General features: G+C 42.3%; 2 non-coding genes across 2 annotated transcripts; both read left to right on the forward strand.

The window, feature by feature from the left end:
• The first annotated feature begins 564 nt into the window (after positions 1 to 564).
• Positions 565 to 636, forward strand: trnag-ucc (transfer RNA glycine (anticodon UCC)). The gene has a single exon. It is a non-coding gene; the product is annotated as a tRNA-Gly (tRNA).
• Positions 637 to 5,514: 4,878 nt separating this feature from the next.
• trnag-ucc (transfer RNA glycine (anticodon UCC)) lies at positions 5,515 to 5,586 on the forward strand. The gene has a single exon. It is a non-coding gene; the product is annotated as a tRNA-Gly (tRNA).
• The last annotated feature ends 3,930 nt before the right edge of the window (positions 5,587 to 9,516 follow it).

Here is a 9,516-nt window from a genome sequence, read left to right on the forward strand (position 1 = left end):
CCAGAATTACTGCAGCCAGCATGTACTCAGTCTAACAGTTCCTTCTTTTTGCCTTTTCGTTTGTGGAAAACCCTTCAGAAATGTTAAAAAGCGGAAAGTAGTACAGATGCGGTAAATCAGAAAGAAAAAGCAAAGTTGGTGGGAAAAGTGTATGAAGAGAAAGGCGAAAGTGGTTAGTGCCACTGGTGGAGATGAGAGTGGTGGTGGAAAAGCAGAGCAGGTCAGACAGCATCCGAGGAGCAGGAGAATGGATGTTTGGGGCAAAAGCGTTTGTGAGAAGTTGACAAGTTTTGATTGTGTGACAGATACCGGGTTGCGGTGAGATTTTGTTGATATTTTAGCTGTGGATTTATCTGAGATGATGATAAATGCTGGTTTGTGTGCATGAGAAAAGTGTGAATGAAAATGTATAATGAGAAGTATGGAAACGAGTAAAAGTCAGTCTTTTTATTTAGTTTGAATTGCAATATTTCAGCGTAAAATTTGCAAGAAGACTGAAAATTTCGAATGAAGAAACTATTGGTCGAATTGCACATTAGCTGATGTGTGGAGACATGTCCTGTTGCGATGGTGGTATAGTGGTGAGCATAGCTGCCTTCCAAGCAGTTGACCCGGGTTCGATTCCCGGCCATCGCATGCGGCGGCTTTTAAAACCGCTCAAACACCAAAAAGACCACTTTCCGCAGTGGGAATGAAACACTTCGATATGCGCAGAAGCTTGAGTCAGCCACACGAACGGCGCCAAACCTCTGCAGTGCGGTTTCCCACCACTTTGAAATTGAGGAGGGACCCTAGAAGATTAAGGAGTCAGGGCGATACCCGTTTCAAATAAACTGGCGTCTTGACAGAAATCCTGAGTTTTTCATTTTATTTCTAGATTTCCCTCCTTTCAACATTACTCGCAGTGTTTTTGTGAAATACAGCCTAATATCAAGTGAAAACTGTCTGGGCAGTCCATTGTTTATGGGCACAGCATTACTTATGATATCAGGTCGGTTATTTTATTTTTGAATCGAAATGTACACCAATCTGATTGTGTCGTGCACAGACAGAATCTGTTTGCTGACTTCATTCACCCTGACAGACTCTTGAGTATTTCTGCGGGTTGGTTGCAATTCCCACTTGTGGTCAGTAGCGGTCACTAACTTGTGCAACAATGAAGTTCCCAGATCAGAGAGATAAGAAAACAGACAATAATTGTTGCCCTTGTGTTGGACGGTGCAGGTCAGAAATAGGAGGAGTGGAGACCAGCTGCTTTTATATTTCCATTAATGAGCAAATGACTCGGTAAAACTCTGAGAGATGATAGAAATAACCACACGGTGAGTGAAAGTTTCAATCCAAGATGAAGCTGAAAAGGAATCACACATTGTTACCTGATGAAGGAGCAGCTATTGCTTCCAAATAAAGCTGTTGGACTATACGCTGGTGTTATGTGGTTTTTAACATTGTCCACTCCAGTCCAACACCGGCTCCTCCACGTCATCATCCAAGATAGTCATCATGGAATTGTTAAGGGAAGGTAGTGTCGGATGAACTTGACTGATTTGCTTTAAAGGATAAAGAAGAAGGAAGTGTTTGTGATGTAGACCAACCTGATGATAAGAAGAATACTGCATGTGTTTTGAAATAGTTGAGTTCCTCAAGGTCAGAAACTGAACAGAAATTGCCGGAGAATCTGAGCAGTGTTGCACCTTCAGTGGGGAGAAAGCAGTGCTGCCATTTTGGGTTTGGTATGTCCCCATTTGATGAAGTTTCGCAATTCTTTGATTTTTCCTCAGGCTTCAGTATTAGTCACCTGTTTGTCTGGTGTATCTATCACTGATGTGGAATTGGTGTCGGATATCAAATTTGCAGATGATAAAACATTAGTCATTGGTTTTGGGGAAGCTGTCTGCAGACTGTGGAATGCAATTCCCAGTTTGTTTAAATGGACCATTGATTTATTAGTGAGGGACTGGGGGAGGTACTTATTGTGAAAAGCATTGAGATGGATCTTTGATTTACTGTTGCGTGGACAGGGGGATTATGGATTTAAAAAGGAAATGAGGGACAATTTTTTTACACATCGAGTGCTTGGTGCGTGCAATGAACTGTCAGAGAAAGTGGTGGACGCAGGTACAGTTACAACGTTGAAAAGACGCTTGGATAAGTTCACGAATAGGAAAGGTTTAGAGAGATATGACCAAATGCTAGCAAATGGGAAATGTTCAATTGCATGCAGGTGGTTACAGTTGTGTTTGGGGACATGGTCAGCATAAACTGGCTGGACCTAAGGATCTGTTTCCATGCTGTATGACACTCTGATTCTAAAACTTTGAAAATCAGCCTGGTTTCTCTCCCTCCCAGCTGCGACTCCACCCTCCCCCTCTTCTACAATGTAACAGAGAAAACTACAAATCGATCAAGAGAATGGAAGTGCGGATTAATACAGATTTCTCGAGAGATTTCTGCTTCGTGAACTGTACCAGGAGTTTCCTCTTCTCCAGAATTACTGCAGCATGTACTCAGTCTAAGAGTTCCTTCTTTTTGCCTTTTTGTTTGTGGAAAACCCTTCAGAAATGTTAAAAGCGGAAAGTAGTACAGATGCGGTAAATCAGAAAGAAAAAGCAAAGTTGGTGGGAAAAGTGCATGAAGAGAAAGGCGAAAGTGGGTAGTGCCACTGGTGGAGATGAGAGTGGTGGTGGAAAAGCAGAGCAGGTCAGACAGCATCCGAGGAGCAGGAGAATGATGTTTTGGGGCAAAAGCGTTTGTGAGAAGTTGACAAGTTTTGATTGTGTGACAGATCCCGGGTTGCGGTGAGATTTTGTTGATATTTTAGCTGTGGATTTATCTGAGATGATGATAAATGCTGGTTTGTGTGCATGAGAAAGTGTGAATGAAAAGGTATAATGAGAAGTATGGAAGGAGTAAAAGTCAGTCTTTTATTAGTGGTGAATTGCAATATTTCAGCGTAAAATTTGCAAGAAGACTGAAATTTCGAATGAAGAACTATTGGTCGAATTGCACATTAGCTGATGTGTGGAGGACGTGTCCCAGTTGCGGTGGTGGTTATAGTGGTGAGCATAGCTGCCTTCCAAGCAGTTGACCCGGGTCGATTCCCGGCCATCGCATGCTGCGGCTTTTAAACCGCTCAACACCAAAAAGACCACTTTCCACAGTGGAATGAAACACTTCAATAAGCACAGAAGCTTGAGTCAGCCACACGAACGGCGCCAAACCTCTGCAGTGCGGTTTCCCACCACTTTGAAATTGAGGAGGGACCCTAGAAGATTAAGGAGTCAGGCGATACCCGTTTCAAATAAACTGGCGTCTTGACAGAAATCCTGAGTTTTTCATTTTTATTTCTAGATTTCCTCCTTTCAACATTACTCCCAGTGTTTTTGTGAAATACAGCCTAATATCAAGTGAAAACTGTCTGGGCAGTCCATTGTTTATGGGCACAGCATTACTTATGATATCAGTTCGGTTATTTTATTTTTGAATCGAAATGTACACCAATCTGATTGTGTCGTGCACAGACAGAATCTGTTTGCTGACTTCATTCACCCTGACAGACTCTTGAGTATTTCTGCGGGTTGGTTGCAATTCCCACTTGTGGTCAGTAGCGGTCACTAACTTGTGCAACAATGAAGTTCCCAGATCAGAGAGAAATAAGAAAACAGACAATAATTGTTGCCCTTGTGTTGGACGGTGCAGGTCAGAAATAGGAGGAGTGGAGACCAGCTGCTTTTATATTTCCATTAATGAGCAAATGACTCGGTAAAACTCTGAGAGATGATAGAAATAACCACACGGTGAGTGAAAGTTCAATCCAAGATGAAGCTGAAAAGGAATCACACGTTGTTACCTGATGAAGGAGCAGCTATTGCTTCCAAATAAAGCTGTTGGACTATACGCTGGTGTTATGTGGTTTTTAACATTGTCCACTCCAGTCCAACACCGGCTCCTCCACGTCATCATCCAAGATAGTCATCATGGAATTGTTAAGGGAAGATAGTGTCGGATGAACTTGACTGATTTGCTTTAAAGGATAAAGAAGAAGGAAGTGTTTGTGATGTAGACCAACCTGATGATAAGAAGAATACTGCATGTGTTTTGAAATAGTTGAGTTCCTCAAGGTTCAGAAACTGAACAGAAATTGCGGAGAATCTGAGCAGTGTTGCACCTTCAGTGGGGAGAAAGCAGTGTTGCCATTTTGGGTTTGGTATGCCCCATTTGATGAAGTTTCGCAATTCTTTGATTTTACCCCAGGCTTCAGTATTAGTCACCTGTTTGTCTGGTGTATCTATCACTGATGTGGAATTGGTGTCGGATATCAAATTTGCAGATGATAAAACATTAGTCATTGGTTTTGGGGAAGCTGTCTGCAGACTGTGGAATGCAATTCCCAGTTTGTTTAAATGGACCATTGATTTATTAGTGAGGGACTGGGGGAGGTACTTATTGTGAAAAGCATTGAGATGGATCTTTGATTTACTGTTGCGTGGACAGGGGGATTATGGATTTAAAAGGAAATGAGGGACAATTTTTTTACACATCGAGTGCTTGGTGCGTGCAATGAACTGTCAGAGAAAGTGGTGACGCAGGTACAGTTACAACGTTGAAAAGACGCTTGGATAAGTTCACGAATAGGAAAGGTTTAGAGAGATATGACCAAATGCTCGCAAATGGGAAATGTTCAATTGCATGCAGGTGGTTACAGTTGTGTTTGGGGAAATGGTCAGCATAAACTGGCTGGACCTAAGGATCTGTTTCCATGCTGTATGACACTCTGATTCTAAAACTTTGAAAATCAGCCTGGTTTCTCTCCCTCCCAGCTGCGACTCCACCCTCCCCCTCTTCTACAATGTAACAGAGAAAACTACAAATCGATCAAGAGAATGGAAGTGCGGATTAATACAGATTTCTCGAGAGATTTCTGCTTCGTGAACTGTTACCAGGAGTTTCCTCTTCTCCAGAATTACTGCAGCATGTACTCAGTCTAACAGCTCCTTCTTTTTGCCTTTTTGTTTGTGGAAAACCCTTCAGAAATGTTTAAAAGCGGAAAGTAGTACAGATGCGGTAAATCAGAAAGAAAAAGCAAAGTTGGTGGGAAAAGTGTATGAAGAGAAAGGCGAAAGTGGGTAGTGCCACTGGTGGAGATGAGAGTGGTGGTGGAAAAGCAGAGCAGGTCAGACAGCATCCGAGGAGCAGGAGAATGGATGTTTGGGGCAAAAGCGTTTGTGAGAAGTTGACAAGTTTTGATTGTGTGACAGATCCCGGGTTGCGGTGAGATTTTGTTGATATTTTAGCTGTGGATTTATCTGAGATGATGATAAATGCTGGTTTGTGTGCATGAGAAAGTGTGAATGAAAAGGTATAATGAGAAGTATGGAACGAGTAAAAGTCAGTCTTTTATTAGTGGTGAATTGCAATATTTCAGCGTAAAATTTGCAAGAAGACTGAAATTTCGAATGAAGAACTATTGGTCGAATTGCACATTAGCTGATGTGTGGAGGCCATGTTCCAGTTGCGATGGTGGTATAGTGGTGAGCATAGCTGCCTTCCAAGCAGTTGACCCGGGTTCGATTCCCGGCCATCGCATGCTGTGGCTTTTAAACCGCTCATCAACACAAAAAGACCACTTTCCGCAGTGGGAACGAAACACTTCGATATGCACAGAAGCTTGAGTCAGCCACACGAACGGCGCCAAACCTCTGCAGTGCGGTTTCCCACCACTTTGAAATTGAGGAGGGACCCTAGAAGATTTAGGAGTCAGGGCGATACCCGTTTCAAATAAACTGGCGTCTTGACAGAAATCCTGAGTTTTTCATTTTATTTCTAGATTCCCTCCTTTCAACATTACTCGCAGTGTTTTTGTGAAATACAGCCTAATATCAAGTGAAAACTGTCTGGGCAGTCCATTGTTTATGGGCACAGCATTACTTATGATATCAGGTCGGTTATTTTATTTTTGAATCGAAATGTACACCAATCTGATTGTGTCGTGCACAGACAGAATCTGTTTGCTGACTTCATTCACCCTGACAGACTCTTGAGTATTTCTGCGGGTTGGTTGCAATTCCCACTTGTGGTCAGTAGCGGTCACTAACTTGTGCAACAATGAAGTTCCCAGATCAGAGAGAATAAGAAAACAGACAATAATTGTTGCCCTTGTGTTGGACGGTGCAGGTCAGAAATAGGAGGAGTGGAGACCAGCTGCTTTTATATTTCCATTAATGAGCAAATGACTCGGTAAAACTCTGAGAGATGATAGAAATAACCACACGGTGAGTGAAAGTTCAATCCAAGATGAAGCTGAAAAGGAATCACACGTTGTTACCTGATGAAGGAGCAGCTATTGCTTCCAAATAAAGCTGTTGGACTATACGCTGGTGTTATGTGGTTTTTAACATTGTCCACTCCAGTCCAACACCGGCTCCTCCACGTCATCATCCAAGATAGTCATCATGGAATTGTTAAGGGAAGATAGTGTCGGATGAACTTGACTGATTTGCTTTAAAGGATAAAGAAGAAGGAAGTGTTTGTGATGTAGACCAACCTGATGATAAGAAGAATACTGCATGTGTTTTGAAATAGTTGAGTTCCTCAAGGTTCAGAAACTGAACAGAAATTGCCGGAGAATCTGAGCAGTGTTGCACCTTCAGTGGGGAGAAAGCAGTGTTGCCATTTTGGGTTTGGTATGCCCCATTTGATGAAGTTTCGCAATTCTTTGATTTTACCCCAGGCTTCAGTATTAGTCACCTGTTTGTCTGGTGTATCTATCACTGATGTGGAATTGGTGTCGGATATCAAATTTGCAGATGATAAAACATTAGTCATTGGTTTTGGGGAAGCTGTCTGCAGACTGTGGAATGCAATTCCCAGTTTGTTTAAATGGACCATTGATTTATTAGTGAGGGACTGGGGGAGGTACTTATTGTGAAAAGCATTGAGATGGATCTTTGATTTACTGTTGCGTGGACAGGGGGATTATGGATTTAAAAAGGAAATGAGGGACAATTTTTTTACACATCGAGTGCTTGGTGCGTGCAATGAACTGTCAGAGAAAGTGGTGGACGCAGGTACAGTTACAACGTTGAAAAGACGCTTGGATAAGTTCACGAATAGGAAGGTTTAGAGAGATATGACCAAATGCTCGCAAATGGGAAATGTTCAATTGCATGCAGGTGGTTACAGTTGTGTTTGGGGAAATGGTCAGCATAAACTGGCTGGACCTAAGGATCTGTTTCCATGCTGTATGACACTCTGATTCTAAAACTTTGAAAATCAGCCTGGTTTCTCTCCCTCCCAGCTGCGACTCCACCCTCCCCCTCTTCTACAATGTAACAGAGAAAACTACAAATCGATCAAGAGAATGGAAGTGCGGATTAATACAGATTTCTCGAGAGATTTCTGCTTCGTGAACTGTTACCAGGAGTTTCCTCTTCTCCAGAATTACTGCAGCATGTACTCAGTCTAACAGTTCCTTCTTTTTGCCTTTTTGTTTGTGGAAAAACCTTCAGAAATGTTAAAAGCGGAAAGTAGTACAGATGCGGTAAATCAGAAAGAAAAAGCAAAGTTGGTGGGAAAAGTGTATGAAGAGAAAGGCGAAAGTGGGTAGTGCCACTGGTGGAGATGAGAGTGGTGGTGGAAAAGCAGAGCAGGTCAGACAGCATCCGAGGAGCAGGAGAATGGATGTTTGGGGCAAAAGCGTTTGTGAGAAGTTGACAAGTTTTGATTGTGTGACAGATCCCGGGTTGCGGTGAGATTTTGTTGATATTTTAGCTGTGGATTTATCTGAGATGATGATAAATGCTGGTTTGTGTGCATGAGAAAGTGTGAATGAAAAGGTATAATGAGAAGTATGGAACGAGTAAAAGTCAGTCTTTTATTACTGGTGAATTGCAATATTTCAGCGTAAAATTTGCAAGAAGACTGAAATTTCGAATGAAGAACTATTGGTCGAATTGCACATTAGCTGATGTGTGGAGGCATGTCCCAGTTGCGGTGGTGGTATAGTGGTGAGCATAGCTGCCTTCAAGCAGTTGACCCGGGTTCGATCCCGGCCATCGCATGCTGCGGCTTTTAAACCGCTCAACACCAAAAAGACCACTTTCCGCAGTGGGAATGAAACACTTCGATATGCACAGAAGCTTGAGTCAGCCACACGAACGGCGCCAAACCTCTGCAGTGCGGTTTCCCACCACTTTGAAATTGAGGAGGGACCCTAGAAGATTAAGGAGTCAGGGCGATACCCGTTTCAAATAAACTGGCGTCTTGACAGAAATCCTGAGTTTTCATTTTATTTCTAGATTTCCCTCCTTTCAACATTACTCGCAGTGTTTTGTGAAATACAGCCTAATATCAAGTGAAAACTGTCTGGGCAGTCCATTGTTTATGGGCACAGCATTACTTATGATATCAGGTCGGTTATTTTATTTTTGAATCGAAATGTACACCAATCTGATTGTGTCGTGCACAGACAGAATCTGTTTGCTGACTTCATTCACCCTGACAGACTCTTGAGTATTTCTGCGGGTTGGTTGCAATTCCCACTTGTGGTCAGTAGCGGTCACTAACTTGTGCAACAATGAAGTTCCCAGATCAGAGAGAATAAGAAAACAGACAATAATTGTTGCCCTTGTGTTGGACGGTGCAGGTCAGAAATAGGAGGAGTGGAGACCAGCTGCTTTTATTTCCATTAATGAGCAAATGACTCGGTAAAACTCTGAGAGATGATAGAAATAACCACACGTGAGTGAAAGTTCAATCCAAGATGAAGCTGAAAAGGAATCACACATTGTTACCTGATGAAGGAGCAGCTATTGCTTCCAAATAAAGCTGTTGGACTATACGCTGGTGTTATGTGGTTTTTAACATTGTCCACTCCAGTCCAACACCGGCTCCTCCACGTCATCATCCAAGATAGTCATCATGGAATTGTTAAGGGAAGATAGTGTCGGATGAACTTGACTGATTTGCTTTAAAGGATAAAGAAGAAGGAAGTGTTTGTGATGTAGACCAACCTGATGATAAGAAGAATACTGCATGTGTTTTGAAATAGTTGAGTTCCTCAAGGTTCAGAAACTGAACAGAAATTGCCGGAGAATCTGAGCAGTGTTGCACCTTCAGTGGGGAGAAAGCAGTGTTGCCATTTTGGGTTTGGTATGCCCCATTTGATGAAGTTTCGCAATTCTTTGATTTTTCCCAGGCTTCAGTATTAGTCACCTGTTTGTCTGGTGTATCTATCACTGATGTGGAATTGGTGTCGGATATCAAATTTGCAGATGATAAAACATTAGTCATTGGTTTTGGGGAAGCTGTCTGCAGACTGTGGAATGCAATTCCCAGTTTGTTTAAATGGACCATTGATTTATTAGTGAGGGACTGGGGGAGGTACTTATTGTGAAAAGCATTGAGATGGATCTTTGATTTACTGTTGCGTGGACAGGGGGATTATGGATTTAAAAAGGAAATGAGGGACAATTTTTTTACACATCGAGTGCTTGGTGCGTGCAATGAACTGTCAGA

The sequence above is a fragment of the Hemiscyllium ocellatum genome, unplaced genomic scaffold (assembly GCF_020745735.1).
Source record: "Hemiscyllium ocellatum isolate sHemOce1 unplaced genomic scaffold, sHemOce1.pat.X.cur. scaffold_3063_pat_ctg1, whole genome shotgun sequence".
Classification (NCBI taxonomy): Eukaryota; Metazoa; Chordata; class Chondrichthyes; order Orectolobiformes; family Hemiscylliidae; genus Hemiscyllium; species Hemiscyllium ocellatum.